Source organism: Saccopteryx leptura, chromosome 2 (assembly GCF_036850995.1).
Source record: "Saccopteryx leptura isolate mSacLep1 chromosome 2, mSacLep1_pri_phased_curated, whole genome shotgun sequence".
In the NCBI taxonomy this organism is placed as follows: domain Eukaryota; kingdom Metazoa; phylum Chordata; class Mammalia; order Chiroptera; family Emballonuridae; genus Saccopteryx; species Saccopteryx leptura.
In genome coordinates this window covers 258,285,331-258,308,470 of record NC_089504.1, presented here as the reverse complement: position 1 = coordinate 258,308,470, position 23,140 = coordinate 258,285,331, and the positions used below count along the sequence as shown (strand labels likewise).

The window sequence follows — 23,140 nt, the reverse complement described above, 5'->3', positions numbered from 1 at the left end:
AATAGAACGTGTGTGATCTTAGCTCACCAGCCACTAACTCTCATCTATTTAATCTTCTGTGAAACGGGCAACCCTAATCCTGCTTTGGCTTTCATCCTCAAAGGGTTATGTGAGGATCTCCAATGAGACGTGTCTAAGTGTTTTGCAACGTGTTAAGTATAGTACATAAAATGAAGAATCTTTAATATTAGAGAATGTGTACAGCTTTTCCACAGAACGACATCAGTGTCCAGGCAAGCTCCCAGCTGAAATTTCATTTTAAGTTTTTGCTGCACATTCATTTTCAACAATGGGATTTTAAAAATTCAGGAAGCAATAAGACTGCAGGTATATGTATGAGGGTTCTCTGCTGAGCTTGTAAGGGGGTAAATGAGAGGATTTTTCTAATTTGGCTGACAACGTACAAAGCTGTTTTACCTGAAGAAAAAGAAAAGGAGAAAAGAGAAAGGGTTGGAAGAGGGGGAAAAAGAAAGAAAAATTTATAGCTAAAATTGTTACTGTGGATGCACTTGTTAGAAGAGCTAGCGTTTTGATGGTCTAAGGTCACAGCAGCAGCAAGATCTGGTTGAAAGGAGTCGGGGGTTGGGTTCAAATTCCAAGTCTTTTTTGACTTGCTTTGTTTTTGTTGTTGTTTTTTAAATATCTTATTAATTTTAGTGGGGTGACATTGATCAATCAGGGTATATATAGGTTCAGAGAAAACATCTCCAGGTTATTTAGACATTTGATTATGTTGCATACCCAAGTCAAATTGCCTTCCATCACCTTGTATCTGTTTTTCTTTGTGCCCCTCCTTTCCCCCCACCCCCTCACTTTCTCCCCTTCCCCCTCCCTCTCCCTGTAACCACCACACTCTTGTCCATGTCCCTGAGTCTTATTTTTATGTCCCCACCTATGTAAGGAATCATATAATTCTTAGTTTTTTTCTGATTTACTTATTTCACTCAGTATAATGTTATCAAGGTCCATCCATGTTGTTGTAAATGATCTGATGTCATCATTTCTATGTCTGAGTAGTATTGCATAATATATATATCTTCTTTATCCAATCATCTATTAAAGGTTTTTTTTTGTTGTTTCATGTCTTGGACACTGTGAATAATGCTGCAATGAACATGGGGCTGCATGTGTCTTTACATACCAGTGTTTTTGAGTTTTGGGGGTATATGCCCAGTAGAGGAATTTCTGGGTCATGTGGTAGCTCTATTTTTAATTTTTTGAGGAACCACCATACTTTCTTCCACAATGGTAGTACTACTTTACATTCCCACCAATAGTGGATGAAGGTTCCTTTTTCTCCACAACCTCTCCAACACTTGTTATTACCTGTCTTGTTGATAATAGCTAATCTAATAGGTGTGAGATGGTATCTCATTGTAATTTTGATTTGCATTTCTCTAAACTAACGAAGATGAGCATCTTTTCATATATCTGTTGGCCATTTGTATTTCTTCCTGGGAGAAGTGTCTGTTCATGTCCTCTTCTTATTTTTTTATTGGATTGTTTGCTTGTTTGTTGTTGAGTTTTATGAGTTCTTTGTATATTTTGGATATTAGGCCCTTATCTGTGCTGTTGTTTAAAAATATCATCTCCCATTTAGTTGGCTGTCCTTTTTGTTGTCAGTTTCTCTTGCTGTGCAAAAGCTTCTTAGCCTGATGTGGTCCCATTCATTTATCTTTGCCTTCACTTCCCTTGCCTTTAGAGTCAAATTCATAAAGTGCTCTTTATAAACAAGGCCCATGAGTTTAGTACCTCTGTTTTCTTCTATGTAATTTATTGTTTCAGGTCTTATATTTAAGTATTTGATCCATTTTAAATTAATTTTAGTACAAGGGGACAAACTGTAGTTGAGTTTCATTCTTTTGCATGTGGCTTTCCAGTTTTCCCAGCACCATTTGTTGAAGAGGCTTTCTTTTCTCCATTGTGTGTTGTTGGCCCTTTATCAAAAATTATTTGACCATATACATGTGGTTTTATTTCTGGACTTTCTATTCTGTTCCATTGGTCTGAGTGTCTATTTTTCTGTCAATACCATGCTGTTTTGATTATCGTGGCTCTATAATATAATTTGAAGTCAGGTATTGTAATGCTCCCAGCTTCGTTCTTTTTCCTTAGGATTGCTTTGACTATTTGGGTTTTTTTATAGTTCCATATAAACCTGATGACTTTCTGTTCCATTTCTTTAAAAAATGACATTGGAATTTTGATGGGAATTGCATTAAATTTGTATATCGCTTTGGGTAATATAGTCATTTTGACTATACAGTGTGTCCGTAAAGTCATGGTGCACTTTTGACCGGTCACAGGAAAGCAACAAAAGACGATAGAAATGTGAAATCTGCACCAAATAAAGAAAAACTCTCCCAGTGTCCTACCTATTCAGTGCAGTTTGATGTGGGCTCATGCACAGATTTTTTACAGCTCCTTAGGTAGCTATCCTGCATAGCCTCTACAGACTCGTCACTGACTGATGGTCTACCAGAACGGGGTTTCTCCACCAAACTGCCAGTTTCCTTCAACTGCTTATCCCACCGATAATGTAATTCCTATGTGGTGGCGCTTTGTTATAAACGTGCCGATATTCACATTGCACTTTGGTCACAGATTCTAATTTAGAGAGCCACAGAATATACTGAACTTTCCTCTGTACCATCCACATCTCGACTGGCATGGCCGTGGGCTGCTCCGCTGTATACACAGTGTTATGTCATCATCTGCGCATGCGCACATGCTGTCACATTATCCTACAGAAACTGGGAGGGTTTTCCTTTTATTTGGTGCAGATTTCACATTTCTATCATCTTTTGTTGCTTTCATGTGACCGGTCAAAAGTGCACCATGACTTTACGGACACACTGTATTTATTCTTCCTATCCAAGAACAAGTAATATTTTTCCATTTCATTATATTTTTTTGATTTCCCTTAACAATGCTTTGTAATTTTCATTATATAGGTCCTTTACATTCTTTGTTATGTTTATTCCTAGGTATTTTATTTTTTTTATTGCAACCATGAAGGGGATTATTTTTTTGAGTTTGTTTTCTGATGTTTCATTGTTGGCATATAGGAAGGCAATGGACTTTTGTATATTAATTTTGTGTCCTGAGACCTTACTGTATTGGCTTATTGTTTCTAGTAGCCTTTTTGTTGAGTCTTTGGGGTTTTAGATGTATAGGATCATATCATCTGCAAAAAGTGAAACCTTTACTTCTTTCCCAATATGAATTTCTTTCTCTTGTCTGATTGCCCTGGCTAGAACTTCCAGCACTACACTGAATAAGAGTGGAGAGAGTGGACAACCTTGTTCCTGATTTTAGGGGAAAAGTTCTCAGTTTTATGCTATTTAATATGATGTTAGCTGATGGTTTATCATAGATGGCCTTTATTATGTTGAGATATTTTCCTTCTATACCCATTTTGTTAAGTGTTTTAAACATAAAATGATGTTGTATTTTATCAAATGCCTTTTCTGCATATATTGATAAGATCATATGGTTTTGTTCTTTGTTTTGTTGATATGGTGTATTACATTAACTGTTTTCCATATGTTGAACCATCCTTGTGATTCTGGGATGAATCCTACTTGATCGTGATGAATTATTATTTTTTTTTTTTTCATTTTTTCTGAAGCTGGAAACAGGGAGAGACAGTCAGACAGACTCCCGCATGCGCCCAACCGGGATCCACCCGGCACGCCCACCATGGGGCGACGCTCTGCCCACCAGGGGGCGATGCTCTGCCCATCCTGGGCGTCGCCATGTTGCGACCAGAGCCACTCTAGCGCCTGGGGCAGAGGCCACAGAGCCATCCCCAGCGCCCGGGCCATCTTTGCTCCAATGGAGCCTTGGCTGCGGGAGGGGAAGAGAGAGACAGAGAGGAAAGCGCGGCGGAGGGGTGGAGAAGCAAATGGGCGCTTCTCCTGTGTGCCCTGGCCGGAATCGAACCCGGGTCCTCCGCACGCTAGGCCGACGCTCTACCGCTGAGCCAACCGGCCAGGGCGAATTATTTTTTTAATGTGTTGTTGTATTCGATTTGCTAGTATTTTGTTTAGTATTTTAGCATGTGTATTCATTAGAGATATTGGTCTGTAGTTTTTTTTGTGTGTGTTGTCCTTGCCAGGTTTCAGTATGAGAGTTATGTTGGCCTCATAAAATGTGTTTGGCAGTATTGCTTCTTCAATTTTTTGGAACACTTTGAGAATAATAGGAACCAAGTCCTCTTTGAATGTTTGATAGAATTCACTAGTATAGCCATCTGGCCCTGGACTTTTATTTTTGGGGAGGTTTTTTTTTGGGGGGGGGGTTGATAGATGTTTCTATTTCCTCCCTGCTTATGTGTCTGTTTAGGCTTTCTGCTTCTTCTTGACTCAGTCTAGGAAGATTGTATTGTTCTAGGAATTTATCCATTTCTTCTAGATTGTCAAATTTGGTGGCATATAGTTTCTCATAGTATTTTACAATAATTCTTTGTATATCTATGATATCTGTGGTGATTTCTCCTCTTTCATTTTGGATTTTGTTTATATGAGTCCTTTCTCTTTTTTCCTTAGTGAGTCGAGCCAAGGGTTTGTCAATTTTGTTGATCTTTTCAAAGAACCAGCTCCTTGTTTTATTAATTTTTTCTATAGTTTTTCTGTTCTCTATTTTGTTTATTTCTGCTCTGATTTTTATTATTTCCTTTCTCCTGCTGGTTTTGTCTTTGTTCTTCTTTTTCTAGTTCCTTAAGATGTAAAGTTAAGTGGTTTACTTGAGCTCTCTCTTGTTTGTTCATATAGGCCTGTAGTGATATGAACTTCCCTCTTATTACTGCTTTTGCTGCATCCCAGAGATTCTGATATGTTCTATTGTTATTTTTGTTTGTATGTATCTTTTGATCTCTGCTTTTATTTCTTTTTTGACACACTCATTTTTTAAAAGTATGTTGTTTAGTTTCCACATTTTTGTGGGTTTGTTTACCTCTTTTTTGCAGTTGAATTCTAGTTTCAAGGCTTTATGCTTGGTATAATTTCAATCTTTCTGAATTTTTGTTGATGTTATTTCTGTGGCCCAAGATATGGTCGACTCTTGAGAATGTTCCATGTATACTAGAGAAAAATGTATACTCTAGCACTTTGGGATGAAATGTCCTGTAGATATCCATCATATCCAATTGTTCTAGTGTTTCATTTAAGGCCAATATTTCTTTATTGATTTTCTGTTTGGATGAATGATCTAAAGCTGTCAGCAGTGTATTGAGGTCTCCCAGTATGATTGTATTTTTGTCAGTTTTTGTGTTTAGGTCAGTCAGTAGCTGTCTTATATATTTTGATGCTCCTTGGTTTGGTGCATATATATTAAGAAGTGTTATATCTTCTTGATTCAATGTCCCTTTTATCATTAGTAAATGACCATTTTTGTCGCTGATTACCTTTGCTGTCTTGTAGTCAGCATTGTTAGATATGAGTATTGCTACACCTGCTTTTTTTTGGATGTTATTTGCTTGGAGTATTGTTTTCAACCTTTCACTCTGAATTTGTTTTTATCCTTGTAGCTTAGATGTGTTTCTTGTAGGCATCATACAGTTGGATTTTCTTTTTTAATCCATTCTGCTACTCTGTGTCTTTTTATTGGTGAGTTCAATCCATTTTCACTTAGTGTAATTATTGATACTGGAGGGTTTCCTATTGCCATTTTATATATGGCTTTCTGATAGTTTTGTATCTTGTTTGATTTTTCTCTTTTGTTTGGTTGTAATCCATATTTCTTTCCTCTGTTACTTCTTTTTTCAAGCTATGCGCTTCTGTGGTGGTTTTTCTCAGGGGTGGTTACCATTAAGTAACGGAAAAAATACATATCATGTTCATTGTAGTACCTTATCTCATGAGTGCTTCTGCACTCCATCCTCCTTTGCTACTGTTAATCTTTGTCCTCTCCCCTTTTTTGTTTTTGTTGTCACAGATCAATCTTGTTTTTATTGCAATCTTGATAGAGCTTTTACCTATAGTTTTGTTTTGTTTTGTTCTTTGTATCTGGTTGGAAAACTCCCCTTAGTATTTCCTGAAGTAGGGGTTTTCTGGTAATAAATTCCCTCATCTTTTCTGTATCTGTGAATGTTTTTATTTCTCCTTCATATTTGAAGGATAGCTTTGATGGGTACAGTATTCTTGGCTGCAAGTTCCTCTCTTTCAGAACTTTAAATATTGGGGTCTATTCTCCTCTAGCTTGTAGAGTTTCTGCTGCGAAATCTGTTGATAATCTAATGGGCCTTCCTTTATATGTTATATTCTTCTTTTCCCTGGCTTCCTTGAGAATTTTTTCTTTGTCATTGGTTTGTGCCAATTTCATTATGATGTGCCTTGGAGCAGGTTTGTTAGGGTTAAGATAACTCAATGTTCTGTTTGCTTCTTGAATTTGAGGCTTTAGTTCTTTACACAGGCTTGGGAAGTTCTTGTCTATTATTTGTTTGAATATGTTTTCCATTCCATTTTCTCTCTCTTCTCCTTCTGCTATACCCATTATTTTTATGTTGCTCTTTCTGATGGAGTCAGACAATTCCTGTAGGGTTTTCTTGTTTTTTTAAAATTCGTGAGTCTCTCTCCTCTTTTCTCTGTAGTGCCTCTAGTTGCTTGTCTTCTATGTCACTAATTCTCTCCTCTATCTGGCCTATTCTATTGGCTAAGCTTGTTACCTCATTTTTCAGTTCATGAATTGAGTTTTTCATCTCTTTTGATTAGTTACATAGTTTCAATTTCCTTGGTGATGTATTCTTTCTGTTTACTGAATTGTTTTTTGAGCTCCCTAAATTGCCTTTATGTTCTTTCTTGTATGTCCCTAAGCATTTTTAGGACTTCAATTTTAAATTCTCTGTCATTTAACTCCAATGTTTCCAACCTGTTGAAATTTTTTTCTGTAGATTTTCCCTCATCTATCTGAGCTACATCTCTGCTATTGTATTCATGATATTTGATTTCTTTTTCCTTAGTGGCATTTGAGAGTGGTATTATTGATAACACTAATAAGAATTGATAAGAAAAAAAATTTTTTTTTGAGAAAATGTAGTGCAAAACTGAAGATTCTATTGTGCTAAGTGGAACAAAAATATGTAGAATGGGAAGGCCGGGGTTGGGGGGAAGTGACAAAGAGGCAAAAAACAAGGCAAGAACCCACAAAATGCCACAAGAAAAAATTTTGGCTCAAGAATAAAATAATTTGTAAATGATGGTCGAATGAGAAAATAGGTATGAGAAGAGAAGAAAAAAAGAAAAAGAGAAAAAAATACAGTGAAAAAATGAAATTTTTATTGTATTAAGTGGAACAAAACCTACATAGAATGGACAGCCAGAGTTGGGGGAGATGCTAAAGAGATAAAAAGTGAAGTAAAAAGCACATAAAAATGCCACAAAGAAAAAATTTGAATCCAGAATAAAATAATTTGTGCATGAAATTTGAATGAGAAAAAAGTGAAAGAAAAAAGAAGAAACAAAAAGGAAGAGAGAGAGAAAAAAATAACTGAGTTAAATTTTTTGGAATGTAACACTCATCAGAGAAAAAAAAGAATGGAAAATGTAATACCTATGGATAATAAAGTTCAAAATGAAAAGAAAAAAATAAAACTGAAAGAGGATAAAATGACCAAGGTAGAAGAAAAAAAAAGAAAAAGAAAAGATAAAAAATACAAGAAAAAAATGGAAAAAATTATAGAGACTGTGGATTTTTCCTGGTTTTGAGAGGTTATCTCCTTCCTTTTTCTTTCTTCTGTTTCTTTTTGGCTGGTGGTGCTGTACCCCAGGTTCTGCCCCTGTGGCACTCTTAGGCAGAGATTTGCAGTTGATGTGTCGCTATGGTGATGACATAAACTAGGCCTCAGTCCCGTTGGTAGGCAGGGCTTGTCAGCATTTGCAGGCTCCGACAATTGGAGAGTCTATTTTCCCTGAGCTTCTTCCTAAATCTCTCCTTCCTAAACCAGCAGCCTGGGGACCCAGCTGTGAAGTTGCCCCAGCCACTGCCTGCAGAGCGAGAGGCCCTAAGAACTATCAAGCCCCTCCTCCAGGCCCGTGTAAATCACAGGCTTGGAAAAGAAGGCTTTGTCATCTGTTGTTTCAATGAGTGGGAGCGCATAGAAGAACTTAGAAAATTATTAAGGCTACCTATGGAAGGTATTATTAGTTTTATCTTGTGTTTACTGTGCAGTCCCCTGATGTCCCTGATCCTCAATATTAAACAGGCCTCTGTCCCATATCACAGGTGGGAAAACAAAGGGAGAAAAGTTCAGTTTAACAACACATTGAACATCAAGCATCTGCTAGTTTTCCTTGCGCTCCCACTCTGACTCCCACTTCAGTTGCATCCTCACTCAACAAATAGTGGCCAGAGCCACTAGCGTAAGCCAGCCAGGCAGTGAGCAGACTGCAGAGTAGGCTCCTTTCAGCATTCCATGGGTCTGCTTTCCAGAGGCTGCCTGCAAGCTGCCTGTGCACCCTTCCCTCCAGCACTTCTGCAGTTTTCTTTCCCGGGAATGTGCTTTGTTAGCCTGTATGGCTGGTGGAGGTGCCACTCCCAGACAGGTCCGGGCGTAGGGAAGCCGGCTCTGGTGCACTTCCCGCAAGCTATTATTCAGGAAGCTGGGATTATACAGGAACTCTGGTCTTAGCCCACGCAGAGGGCCACTACTGACAGTCTCCTACCCAGCCCCTTTGTCCAGGAACATGGGCGCCTACGTCCAAAGCGCCAGGTGCATCCACTCACATATTGCCCAGGCTCCTCGATTGGGATATTGGGAGTAAACAAGGCAACTGCTTGCCCACCTCTGCCGGGGTCTGCCACTGGTGTTAGCTCCGTGTGGGCTGAGCTGCTGGCCCAGCCTCTCCCCGGCTTTAACTTCTCTGCCCTAGCCCAGCTTTTTCTGCATCCCCAGCCCTCTCTTCCTCTCAGTTCCAAGTGAAAGCAGCCCTTGTTCAGGTCACTGAGGAAAGCGGAATACTCTGTTCTCCATCTTATTTCCTTCAGCGTGGATTATGTATTCAGCTACCTTTTCACCCAATCGTACCTTTGTTTGATGTGTGTGTATTTCTGATGCTCCTGAGATTGTTTTTCTGTCTCTAGTTATTGAATTTGTTGAAATTTCAGGGAGAGGTATCGGGAGCTCCTCTCACAGCACCTTTTCTCTGCCGTTACTCCTCTGGCTTGCTTTGTGATGGTGGAAACATGTCTTAGCTTCTATTTGGAAGTGCGTTAGGGGATTGTAAACTGGAAAAGGGAAGAAAAAAATTACCATGTGACCACAAGGTCAGATTCAACGGGTAAATATCACATGGTGTTTCAGATACCAGTGCTTTACACAGAATCAGGGGTCACTATTTGTTGAGTGAGGATGCGACTGAAGTGGGAGTCAGAGTGGGAGCGCAAGGAAAACTAGCAGACGCTTGATGTTCAACATGTTGTTAAACTGAACTTTTCTCTCTTTGTTTTCCCACCTGTGATATGGGACAGAGGCCTGTTTAATATTGAGAATCAGGGACAACAGGAGACTGCACAGTAAACACAAGATAAAACTAATAGTACCTTCCACAGGTAGCCTTAATAGTTTTCTAAGTTCTTCTATGTGCACCCACTCATTGAAACAGCAGATGATGGGAATGTCATAGACACAATATTGAAACATACACACTATTGTTTTACAGGACTGATCTCCTCTACTGATCATCCTCTCTCTGTCTTGCACATGAGAAACCATGACCCCATTACAAGGAACGATGCCAGCTTCCATCCACAGGTCTAGCCACCTGAGCCAAGTGTGGGACGCTGGCGTGATTGGGTTCATTGGGCATTAAGAAGCCTACCCTGATTTACTGCCTCAGCAAGGCTGCCAACAACCTAAAGAAACTCTTTCTTCAGCCACACCCCTCCGTTTCACAATTTCACTGCGGTGAAAATTGTTTTAGCTGAAGGGAAGAAAGACCGGAGGAAAGGGGTGGAGGTATAATCAAGTACCGGAGGTATCAGGAGATCACGGGTCAGCCCTGAGCTCAACGCAGGCACTCCTAAATGCACCATGACAGCACTGTCAATCAGCACACAGAATGTCATCTGGCTTCAGGTCAGCACGTGGGAGAGCGAGCCCCAATTCACGAATGCTCATGGGGAAGAAGCCCTCACTCCACCTCCCTGTGGATAGGGCACAGATCACACGAGCATAGAGATTCCGCACGCTTTACCATGGCCTTTTGGAGCTAGACTCTAGATTTTGAGAGTTGTCTTCAGGATTGTTGAAACCCCAATTATCTTTGGGATTCTTTTCATGAACTCAACATCACAAAGAGAAATGTGGAAATTCTTCCCAATCGGATCCTTGATATTATTGAAAAAAAGCAATCCGGAAGCCCAGCGTCTCTGGAAGTAGGGGGCAGCACGGTCTCTCCATTCCTTGGTCTTTCATTCGGATTTCTCGGCTTTCCATGATGGGGGTCATATTGTACAGCTCTCTGTATGACGCACTTGGGTTATGTAGGGGATAATTAGCATACAGTTGATGACTATGAGAATTCCTGATGTATAGCAATGAAAACAGAGAAACGAAACTTTCAAAGAGTCCTAAGTTGTGATTTTTACCTCATTAGTGCTGTGCTAAAATCCATTCAAGCCAGCTAGTTCTCGGTATTTCCTGTGGGAAATAATGGGAGGGGGGGCTTTGAAGTGACTGCAGGGCCACTCAGAACTTCCTACTCTCAGTTTCCAACCAGCTGTTGAGCAGAAGCAGTGTTCCGTGGTGCCATGGTCGGTAGATAACAAGGTGCCGTGGGAGAGTCCCACGCAGAATGCTAAATTGTATGGTGCACCTTCTCTCGGACAGAGCACTAGTGATAGGCTGGGAACTTTGTAGCATAAGCCCAATGATGAAATCTTGAGCACCTACCTGAAACCTAATTGCTATTGAGGTTGAAAATGAGGATGTGAAGTAAATCTATCACTCAGCAATGTTAGTGGGCACCTGTTGTGTGACAAGCACTCTGGCAGGTGCTCAGGCTACTGAGCTAAGCATGGCTACAGTCCCCGACTTCCTAGAGACAGACATAAAAAGAAATAATTACAATATGGTAGGCAATGTGGTGATTGATATGTATGGGGTGGCTTAGAGGCAGGTGCAGAGTTTCTAAGAAAGCTTTACAGAAGAGAAAATATTTGAGCTAATTTTGGAAAGATGGGTAGAGAATCCCCTAGTGACTGTGTAGCTGGAGGTAAATGGGAATATTCCAGGCTGAGGGGGATTAGAGATGCTTCAATTTTTCTTTTCATGTGTACACTATTCCATTTTTATTCCAAGACTTTCTGACTGTTGTCAGTAAAGTGGAAGCAAAGGACACATCGAATGAGAACCATCTTAGAGCCCATACACGTCATCAGAGGGAAGTCAAAGGCTGCTCTTTGATCATCCCATAGCTACGTGTGTTATGCAAAAGTTCCACCAACCTTCCTTTCCAGACCAGTTTGGGGTAGCATTGGGGAGGATTGGAGTTTGCCATTGAATACAACTTAGAGGCTCTCTGTAATGAGGCTGAAAGAGATCTTTAGTTGATTAGACTCTTCAGTGAGGGGAAACCTAACTTAAAACCAGAAACTCAATTATCTGAGCTAATTAAGTATCCTTTGTTCTTCACAGGACCCTACTAACTCTTCCAACATATCCTCCCAGTCTGAATAAGATGCCAATCAATTCAGAAGGTGGAACTCAAACACTTCCATACCTTCGATCCAAACATTTTCATTCAACCATCTTTGGTTCCGTCAAAGTTCAAACTGTACCACATAGAGCAAACAAGCAAGGAAGACTTCATTCAAGGCCATTACAATAGGGGAGAGATATCAGAAGTCAGTCTGAGCTCAACTCCACTGAAGCAAAGGGGAAGAGGGTTTTTAAGCACTCAGGTGAGCTGGTGGAGAGGTTCCTGAGGACGTTAGGGGAAGTCACAAGCCACCTGTATTTGCTAACTGGTTTTATTCAAAGAAAAAATAAGTTTCTCAGATCTTTATGACAAAGTGTAGTTTTGCAACTTGGAGCAAGGCACCCACTGAAGGGATTGAGTGCTTTCTTCCTTGATGATTGCGTTTCAAAGGTTCAGCTCCCGGCTCTTTGAGAAAGACCTTCTTGGGTTATAAAACTAGCAAGAGGTTTTTTTGAAAAAGATTTACATCTCAAAGTATCAGAGTTTTCTAGAGTAATTTCAAGTTTACTAGAGTAAGTTCTCCAAGAAAAGGGAGCATCAGGGCTCTGAGTGATGGGGACGCCTGTCTACATTCCAGTCAAGCTGTGGGAAACAGTAAGGCCATCTCCTGCACTGTTGCCCATACAACTTACCAAACTCCTTTTTCTTGCATGCTCACTTCTGTCTACTTCTTCTTTTTGGCCTTGGGGTTAGTTAAACTCATGGGCAACAAAGAAGCAAAAATAATTACTTAAATAAGAGATGGCTTTAGACTTCCTATCCACTGCTTCTACATATTGAGTACAGAGACTTGGCTTAAACAACAATGGAAGCAAATTCCTCCTTTAGTAAGAGTCCTCTTGGTTTATGCAAAACAAGAGCTGAAAAGACCAGGCACCCTCCCAACATAGTAGAAGATACCAGACCAAAGTCAATGTTGAATTTGAACAAGATGAATCTTTCCTGGTTGGAAATGCAATGAATGGTTTGCTGTTGTTGTTGTTGTTTTTTCAGAGAGCCCAGACTGTCCATCCTGATTTTCTATTTAATTTCCCAATTATATATGTTGTTCTAGATCAAAGAAAAGGAATAGTACGGAGAAAATTCATTCTATGAGCCTAGTGCAGTCTTGATTTCAATAGCATATAAGGATGATTCATCACTTATTTATAATTTAAAAAACAAAACAAAACAACAACAAAAAACAATTCTTTAGGTTAGTAAAGGATGTATACCAAAAACCTAGAACAAACATTGTGGTTAATGAAGAAATTTGGATATCTTCCTTTAAAGACTGGGCATAAGTAAAGGACACACTGTTACTATTTCACACACTGCTAAACATGCTGGTGATTGTTACCTGGAAAAAAGAATTCAAGAACTGGAAGAAAAGAGGTAACTCTCATGATCTGCAAGTGATAGGATTATCTACCTAGAAAAACTAACAGAGTTAAAGACCAACTCTTAGAACTACTCAGAGTCCCATGCATTTGCTGGATTCAAGATTACTTTGAGATTACTAAGAGCATAGTGCTTCATCAGTGGTAATCAAATAGAAAATGTAATTTAAAACTACAATCAATCACAAAAAAGGGTTGTCAGAAGTTAGCTTAGCCAAGAAAATACAGAATTTCTGGATGTGACCTGAGCAAATGGAGAGACATTTAATCAACTTAGACATGTGGACTTAAGAATCACGGATTCCACATTTACCCATAAATTCATTGTAAACCCAATAAAACTTTAACTTGGGTCTTTGAAGAAACTAAAAAACAAAAACCTAATGTCTCAGTAAAAGAAGACTATAGAGATAAGGTCTTCTCCAATTAATTATTGAGAATACTGGAAAATGATAGTAATGAAAATGGTTTCAAGAATATGGAGCCCCGAGGCCCTGGCCGGTTGGCTCAGTGGTAGAGTGTCAGCCTGGCATGCAGGAGTCCTGGGTTCGATTCCCGGCCAGGGCACACAGGAGAAGCGCCCATCTGCTTCTCCACCCCTCCCCCTCTCCTTCCTCTCTGTCTCTCTCTTCCTCTCCCACAGCCAAGGCTCCATTGGAGCAAAGATGGCCCGGGAGCTGAGGATGGTTCCATGGCCTCTGCCTCAGGCGCTAGACTGGCTCTGGATGCAACAGAGCGACGCCCCAGATGGGCAGAGCATCGCCCCCTGGTGGGCATGCCGGTGGATCCCGGTTGGGCGCATGCGGGAGTCTGTCTGACTGCCTCCCCATTTCCAGCTTCGGAAAAATAAAAAGAAAACAAAAAAAAAACCAAAAAAAAAAAAAACACCAAAGAATATGGAGCCCCGAGAGACAAACCCATGTACATACATCAAAGGCAGTTCTGCAAAGCAATGGGTGAAGGACAGGTGGTTACTGGGTGATGTCAAGAAACAGGTCTGTCTATGGAGAATAATAAAACTGGGTCCCTTTTTCAACAGTAAATGCAAATAGTGGCTTGTAGATGGATTTAAAACCATTTGTTAAAACCAAATCGACAAAGTTCATACCAGAACATCTAAAAGAATATTCTTATGACCTAGAAGTGGCAGAAAATATTCTTCAACAATGCTTCCCTCTGAAATGATCTCACAAATCATCAGCAAGATAATAGATTAATTTAGTTACATCATCATTAGTTCTCTCTGGCCAATGAAGAACATTACAGAGAAACTTTACAGACATCTTACAAATTGGGAGCTGTTTAAATGACTAAAGCCACTAGAGACTGATATTCAATAAGAGGAACATGTGAAAATCAACAAGACTGAAATCCCCCATCAAAGGATGGGCTAAGGACATGACTGAGCAACTTTCAGAAGAGGAAATCCAGAAGTCTAACAAGCATATGAAAAGCTTTTTAAATTCATTAGTAATCAAAGAACGCAAATTAATCAACAACGAGACATCACTTTACATTTGTTCAGCTAGCAAAAAAAAAAATGAGAAAGCTGGACACGGTCACTTACGTGCTGATGGAGAGCAGAGATGGGTGCAGAGCCCGCCTGGCAGGAACAGTTCATGAAGACCCTCATATTTATGGCCCAGCAATCATACTTTTGGATAATCCACCCCAAGACACAGAGTCCCATATGGAATCATTTTCAAGAAAGTTCATCACAGTGTTGCTTTGGGTGGTAAAAACCAGAGGCAATCCTGGTGTTCAATCCTGGTTTCCAATCCTGGTGGAAAGATAGGTTGAAAGTGAAGAATTCCCACCATGAAGGACAATGCAGTGAATGGAGACTAAACATCCCTGGAGCTCCATAAATGAATGCTAAAAAATCTCATGGCTGAGTTTTTTCTGTGTGTGTGTGTTTTTTTTTAATGGGAGAGGAAGAGAGATAGAGAGACAGGCCCCCACATGTGCCCCTACTGGGATCCACAAGCAAACCTCGCCTGGGGCTGATGCTCGAATCAAACGACCTGTTTTTAGTGCCTGAGGCTGATGTGCTCAGACCAACCAAGCCACTGGCTGTGGGAGGGGAAAAGGGAGAGAAGGGGAAGAGTGAGAAAAGGGGGAGAGGGAGGGGAAGAGTGAGAAAAGGGGGAGAGGGAGGGGAAGAGTGAGAAAAGGGGGAGAGGGAGGGGAAGAGAACAGATAGTCGTTTCTCATGTGTGCCCTCGCTGGGGAATCAAACTGAGGACGTCCGCAAGCTGGGCTGACGCTTATCCACTTATCCACTGAGCCAGCCGGCCATGGCCAGTGAGTTTTTAAAAAGAAAGAAAAAACTGAAACGGGTAAAGTTTATAAATAACTCCATTTGCATAAATTTAAAATTCATGCACATTTTGAGTCTTTCTTAAGAACAAATATATACAAAAGGATATATATCAAACGCATTAGAGTACTTGCCTATGGTATGTGGTGCAGGGGTGGAGAATAAGAGAGAAAAAAGGGAAAAAAAAGAAATGAAAGGACGGAAGAAATTAAGTGAGGGACTAGCATGGACCTATGACAATAATGTACATTCTGATGAGTATGATTAACTTGAATCTCTATCTACTTACCTATGTATCTATCTATATATCCATCCATCTATCCATCAATCTATCCATTCATTGTTATCTATCTCAGGGGTTGGGAACCTATGGCTCACGAGCCAGATGTGGCTCTTTTGATGGCTGCATCTGGCTCACAGACAAATCTTTAATAAAAATAATAATAATGTTAAAAATATAAAACATTCTCATGTATTACAATTCATTCATTTCCTACCGCTCATGTTCATGGTTGCGGGTGGCTGGAGCCAATCACAGCTGTCCTCCAGGATCACATCAAATTTTTATTGGATAATGTGTAATGTACACGAGTTGTTGTGAGGTCAGGAAGTAAACTTCCCCCCTTTTAATCAAGTAGTCAGCTAGCTAATTGCAGAAACCCTTTTGATGAAGAAGATGGCTAAAAGAAAAAAAGATGAGGAGTATTGTACTTTTCAGCAGGAATGGACAGAGGAATTCGCCTTTGTGGAGAGAGCAGGTTCTGCAGTGTGTCTAACATGCAATGATAAAATTGCATCGATGAAACGGTCAAATATAAAGCGGCACTTTGACACATGCCATACTATATTTGCATTGAAATATCCAGCGGGGGTCAGCAGGAAGAAAGTATGTCAAGAGCTACTGTGCAGAGTGCAAGCTAATCAGCAGCAACTCTGTATTTGGACCCAACAAGGTGACTGGAATTCGGCTAGCTTTGCTGGTGCTTTAGCAATTGTGAGAAACAGAAAGCCATTTACAGATGGGGAGTATGCCAAAACATTCATGCTTGATGTTGCCGATGAACTTTTTGACAACTTTTCGGATTAAGACAAGATAATCAAATGAATAAAAGACATGCCTCTGTTGGCAAGAACTGTTCACGATCATACCATCATGATGGCAAATCAAATTGAGGCAACACAAGTGAAGGACATAAATGCAGCACCATTCATTTCTCTCGCTTTGGATAAGTCAACAGATGTAAGCCATTTATCCTAGTTCAGCATGATTGCAAGGCATGCTGTCAGTGACACACTATGTGAGGAAAGTCTTGTTGTTTTGCCTATGAAAGAGACAACAGGAGGGGAGAATTTATTCAAGTCTTTCACTGAGTTCGCTAAAGAAAAAAATCTACGGATGGATAAACTTATTTCAGTGTGTACTGATGGTACTCCGTGCATGGTGGGGAAAAACAGAGGATTCGTATTACTTCTTCTTGAACATAAAAAGAGACCCATCCTAAGTTTTCACTGCATCCTACATCAGGAGGCGCTTTGTGCTCAGATGTGTGGCGAGCAGCTTGGTGAGGTGATGTTGCTGGTTATTCGGGTGGTCAACTATATTGTTGCCCGAGCTTTAAATGATCACCAGTTTAAAACACTGCTGGATGAAGTTGGGAATAATTATCCTGGTCTGCTTCTGCACAGCAATGTGCATTGGTTGTTAAGAGGGAAGGTGCTCAGCCGTTTCGCGGCTTGTCTGAGCAAAATCCAGACTTTTCTTGAAATGAAAAACGTTGAGCATCCTGAGTTTGCTAACACTGAGTGGCTCCTAAAGTTCTACTATATTGTGGACATGACTGAACATCTGAACCAGCTCAATGTGAAAATGCAAGGCATTGGAAATACAGTCTTATCCCTTCAACAAGCAGTGTTTGCATTTGAAACAAGCTGGAACTCTTCATCGCCGACATTGAAACAGGTCATTTACTACACTTTGAAAAACTGGGAGAGTTTAAAGATGCATGCACAGCAAGTGACCCTGCTCAACATCTTGATCTCCACCAGCTACCAGCCTTCACTTCATCTAATCTCCTGCAGTCATTCAAAGTGCGCTTTGGAGAATTTCATGAGTGCACTCGTCTTTTTAAGTTCATCACCCATCCACACGAGTGTGCAGTGGACAGTGCTGACCTGAGTTATATCCACGGTGTCTCTGTCAGAAATTCTGAGCTACAAGCTACTGACCTGAAGGCCTCAGACATGTGGGTGAATAAGTTCAAGTCACTGAATGAAGATTTGGAAAGACTTGCACGACAGCAAGCAGAGTGGCGAGCAAACACAGGTGGGGAGAAATGAAAAAACTTCAACCTGCAAACCGGCTGATTGTCAAAACTTGGAATGTGCTTCCTGTCACATACCACACACTACAACATGTGAGTATTGCTGTACTGATAATGTTTGGCTCTACATATGCATGTGAGCAGTCTTTCTCACATCTAAAGAATGTTAAGACCAACCTACGATCATGTTTAATGGATGGAAGTCTCAACGCCTGCATGAAGCTTAACCTCACATGTATCAACCAGACTCCAAAGCCATCAGCAAAACCATGCAGCACCAGAAGTTGCATTAATGGTAAGAAGTACTTTATTCATCATTGGTTAGCAACAGCATAACAACGTTATTAAAAGAATTCAGAGACTTATTGTACTTTAAAAGTGTTGGTCTTACATAAAATGTACACATTTACTTGGATTTAGTGTTAAACATATTGTATGGCTCTCACGGAATTACATTTTAAAATATGTGGCGTTCATGGTTCTCTCAGCCAAAAAGGTTCCTGACCCCTGCTCTAGGTCCTTAACTGAGCTTACATATCAATTCCATCAGAAGAGAAAAGGGAGAAGAAAAGAATTCAGATAAACAACATCAAAGACTCATTAAATATTACTGACGTATTTAAAATTGTTTAGTAAGAAAACCTCTGTTATGAAACAAAAAGATAATTAAACCAATTACAAGATTAAATAATAAAATTTCCATATCCACAAAATTGCACAATTTCTGGGCATACCAATTAGTTCAGTCCAAGTACAGTCACATGTTTTCATGATCATTGTGGAGGCTAAACACAGCAAAACAGGCTGAATTTCAGCTGAGCTAGTGGAATACTTTGTTGTCAGGAAGAAACATCCTGAAAATGCTTTGGTGTGTGTCTCATTCACAATACATTTGGAGACAGTTTGAAAGCTCTTGGCCCTGGCCAGTTGGCTCAGTGGCATAGCATCAGCCCAGTGTGTATATGTTCTGGGTTTGATACCCAGTCAGGACATACAGGAGAAGCGACCATCCGCTTCTCCATCCCTCCTTCTCACCCTTCTCTCTCTCTCTCCCCATCCTGCAGCCATGACTAGATTGATTCAAGTGAGTTGACCCCAGGTGCTGAGGATGGCCTCTGCCTCAGGTGTTAAAAATAGAGCTCAGTTGCTGAGCAATGGAGCAATGTGTCAGATGGGTAGAGCCTCCCCTCCTCTCACTTAACAAAAGAAAAGAAAGGAAGAGAGAAAGAGAAAGAAGAAGAGAAAGAAAGAGAAAGAGAAAGAGAGAGAGAAAGAAAACTCCTAGCAGAATGTAATCCTGCTACATTAATTTTTCTTAATGTAAATTCTATCTGTTTTTCAATTTTTGGTACTTGAGCAAAGGAGAGTGACTTTTCAGAAATTTAAAATTCTAAGAAGGGAAATAAATTGTTCACTGAATGAATACCACAAGAAAATCTCAGCGGCTTCTGATGTCAGTAGACAGACATCCCATATCCCATACTCAAGCAGATGGGTTGGTTTGTTTTGGGAAGTGTTAAAAAAAATAAACACCCTTCCCACACAAATTAAAAAAAAAAAAAAAAAAGGTTTCGGCCCTGGCCGGTTGGCTCAGTGGTAGAGCGTCGGCCTGGTGTGCGGAAGTCCCGGGTTCGATTCCCGGCCAAGGCACACAGGAGAGGCACCCATTTGCTTCTCCACCCCTCCTCCTCTCCTTCCTCTCTGTCTTTCTCTTCCCCTCCCACAGCCGAGGCTCCATTGGAGCAAAGATGGCCCAGGCACTGGGGATGGCTCCTTGGCCTCTGCCCCAGGCGCTGGAGTGGCTCTGGTCACAGCAGAGTGACGCCCCGGAGGGGCAGAGCATCGCCCCCTGGTGGGCAGAGCGTCGCCCCTGGTGGGCGTGCCGGGTGGATCCTGGTCAGGCGCATGCGGGAGTCTGTCTGACTGTCTCTCCCCATTTCCAGCTTCAGAAGAAAAAAAATTTTAAAAAAAAGGTTTCTCTTTGGTATTTAACATCTTGATCAAAAATGTGGTGACACCCATATTGAAGAAATCGAACACAGAAGTATCAGACATGTCAGATTAGAGACTGGGACCCCTTTACCCCAGGGCCGGAGATTGCGAATGACTTCCCACTGTCAAGGGAAGCAATAAATACTTGGGATGAACACTCAGGCTTTCATTAATTCATCCAAAATATACCCAAGACCAACTCATATTCTAATGCAGGGGTCCCCAAACTTTTTACACAGGGGGCCAGTTCACTGTCCCTCAGACCGTTAGAGGGCCAGACTATAAAAAAAAAACTATGAACAAATCCCTATGCACACTGCACATATTTTAAAGTAAAAAAAACAAAACGGGAACAAATACCATATTTAAAATAAAGAACAAGTAAATTTAAATCAACAACTGACCAATATTTCAATGGGAACTGTGGACCTGCTTTTGGCTAATGAGATGGTCAATGTCCGGTTCCATATTTGTCACTGCTAGCCGTAACAAGTGATATGATGTGGTTCCAGAGCTGTGACGCTTGCATCCCACGTCACTGGAAGTAGTACTGTATGTGAGCAACGCCATGCTTTGCAGCACCACCACATACAGTACTCCAGGAGCACCTCTTACTGACCACCAATGAAAGAGGTGCCCCTTCCGGAAGTGTGGTGGGGGATGGATAAATGGCCTCAGGGGGCCGCATGCAGCCCGTGGGCCATAGTTTGGGGACCCCTGTTCTAATGGGATGGAACAAACACAAAACATGCAACTGAGTTCATAAACCATCAAGCACCAGGGAAGGAAAAAAAAGAAAGAGGTAAAAAAGTAACAAGGGGAGAGGATAGTGAGTGAGAATGGGAGTGTAGATTACAGCCACGGTGGCTACTCTAGCTAGAGTGACGACAGAGGTCCTCTCCAAGGAGCTGGCATTGTCGGTGGAACTGAACGGTGAAAGAACAGGGTGACAGATGGAGAAGAGTGTTCTAGGGAGAGGGAACCAAAGGAATCAGGAGAGAGATGGACATGGATGGGGACAGAAATAAAGTCCCTAGTTGTGGCTGAAACACAGGGAACAAGTTGAAGAGTGATGAAAGGTGATAACCAAAAAGAAGAGAGGTGTCATATTATGTAAAATCTTAAAGGTCATGAGTTTAGATTTTACTACAAGTGCAGAGTACTATGGTAAGTGGGGAGGGGAGTAACAGGATCTAATTTATACTTTGAAAGACCATTCTGGCTTCGAGGGGTGGGGAACAGGCACAGAAGAAGGCATATTGGAAGGCTCTTATGGTGGTCCTGGTGGCAATACAGATAGATGGCTTGGGCTAAGGCTCTACCAGTAGCAATAGTTATTTATGGTTCGAGTCTAGCTACAACCTTGGAGGACTGGCTGATTGATTGGAATCAGTATGTAAGGGAAGGAATGAAGCCAGGAACAAATTAATTCTGAGATTTACTATGTTTGCAATCAAGTGGAGATGTCAGCTAGGTAGTTGAATCTAAGAGACTGGAGGTTTTTGGTGAGGCAGGGGTTGGAAATATAACTGAATTAGTGTTCTGGTGAACTGATAAATGTGAAGAATTGAGATTTGACATATTTTTTGGCTTTTAGAAAATTGTTCTAAAACATAACTCTGCTGACATTTTAGACCTTCACAGAAATGCCATACAGCATGTATTCAATGAACATAACACACACAATGAATGCTGATTAAATAATTAATTAGTGGTTTATCACACTGATATTCTTTAACCTTTCAATGTTGACTGAGGCATCTCTTTGGGCAAAGTGTTTGCTGAGGCAATTTCTTCATCTATAAATTATTATAACATAGTGTTCCTGTAGGGTTATCGTAAGAACAAGAGTGAATGTATGGAAGGTCCCAGGCACCTAGTTGGTATCAATGTGTAGTAACTATTATTGTAGTTGAATTCTGGTCAATGTAGGTTTCACTGTAAGGCAATCTGAGAAACTATTTTTCTGAAATGAAAGGGCTCCAAATGAAACTTCTTCAGGGCAAGTGTCATGTCAGGAAATCCTACTAATGACCATTTTCCTTTCAGAATCAAGGCAATGGCTTCAGAGCAACCCGGAGTTTTTTCAACCTTTGACTTGCATCGAACAACTTGCATTGTTGGTCCCAAAAAGCTCAATGCTAACATTTTTGGTATGTATTTGAATTAGTCTGGGTTCTCCACAAGAAACATAACTAATAAAACATCTGTGCATACCTATATATCTCTATTTCTATGTCTGTCTATCTATCTATCTATCTATCTATCTATCTATCTATCTATCATCTCTCTATAGAAATTTATTTTATGGAATTGACTCATGCAATTGTGGGGCTGGAAAATTCGAATTCTGTCGGGTAGGAGAGAAGACCCAGAGAAAAAATGATGGTACAGCTCAAATCCAAAGGCAGTCTGGAGGCAGAATTCCTTCCTCATTGGGAGAAGTCAGTCTTTGTCTCTTAAGGGCTACAACTGATTAGATGAGGCCCACCCACACCATCTAAAACAGGGGTCTCCAAACTTTTTACACAGGGGGCCAGTTCACTGTCCCTCAGACCATTGGAGGGCTGCCAAATACAGTGGTCCTCTCACTGACCACCAATGAAAGAGGTGCCCCTTCCAGAAGTGCAGTGGGGGCTGGATAAATGGCCTCAGGGGGCCGCATTGCGGCCCGCGGGCCGTAGTTTGGGGACACCTGATCTAAAACATAGCTCCATAGGCACAGCTGGACTGGTATTTGACCAAATATCTAGATACTGTGGCCTAGCCAAGTTGACACATAAAATTAAGCACCTCTGTAATCATCCTTTGAGTTTAACAAAAAGAAAAGGTACTGTTGGCCTGACCTGTGGTGGCGCAATGGATAAAGCATCGACCTGGAATGCTGAGGTCACCAGTTCAAAACCCTGGGCTTGCCTGGTCAAGGCACATATGGGAGTTGATGCTTCCAGCTCCTCCCCCTCTTCTCTCTCTCTGTCTCTCCTCTTTCTCTCTCTGTCTCTCCCTCTCCTCTCTAAAAAATAAATAAATAAATAAATAAATAAATAAATAAATAAATAAATAAATCCCCAGCAAACTGTAAGGAAATGCTTTGATTATTAAAATTCCAAAGTAGGGCCAACTCATTTCATATCCATTTCTTCAATAATTTCCCAACAAAGTGAGTGATTAAAACAGGAATGTGCCTTTCAGGGGACAACAAATCATAAGCAGAAAGGAGACCATATTCCTGTGGACCATGTCAGCACTCCACACATGTTGGCAATTACTGCTGGCACAGAAGAGGTCAGGAGTGAAACTCTACTTCAGACTCTTATCCAAGGTTTTCCCCTCAAACAGGCCATCAAATCATTATCACCGACTCACAGCCATAAACTGATGGTGAAAGGAGAGCTCAAGGTCATCTCCAGACATGGATATTCACAGTGG

The 23,140-nt window shown here is 40.8% G+C and overlaps 1 long non-coding RNA gene across 1 annotated transcript in view; it reads right to left on the bottom strand.

Annotated features, from left to right (window-relative positions):
- LOC136395953 (uncharacterized) overlaps positions 1 to 23,140 on the bottom strand; it is a 310,905-nt gene that overhangs the window by 109,457 nt on the left and 178,308 nt on the right. The window contains exon 2 of the long non-coding RNA XR_010749412.1: positions 14,646 to 14,845. This is a non-coding gene — a long non-coding RNA (uncharacterized lncRNA). The remainder of the gene's footprint in view (positions 1 to 14,645; positions 14,846 to 23,140) is intronic.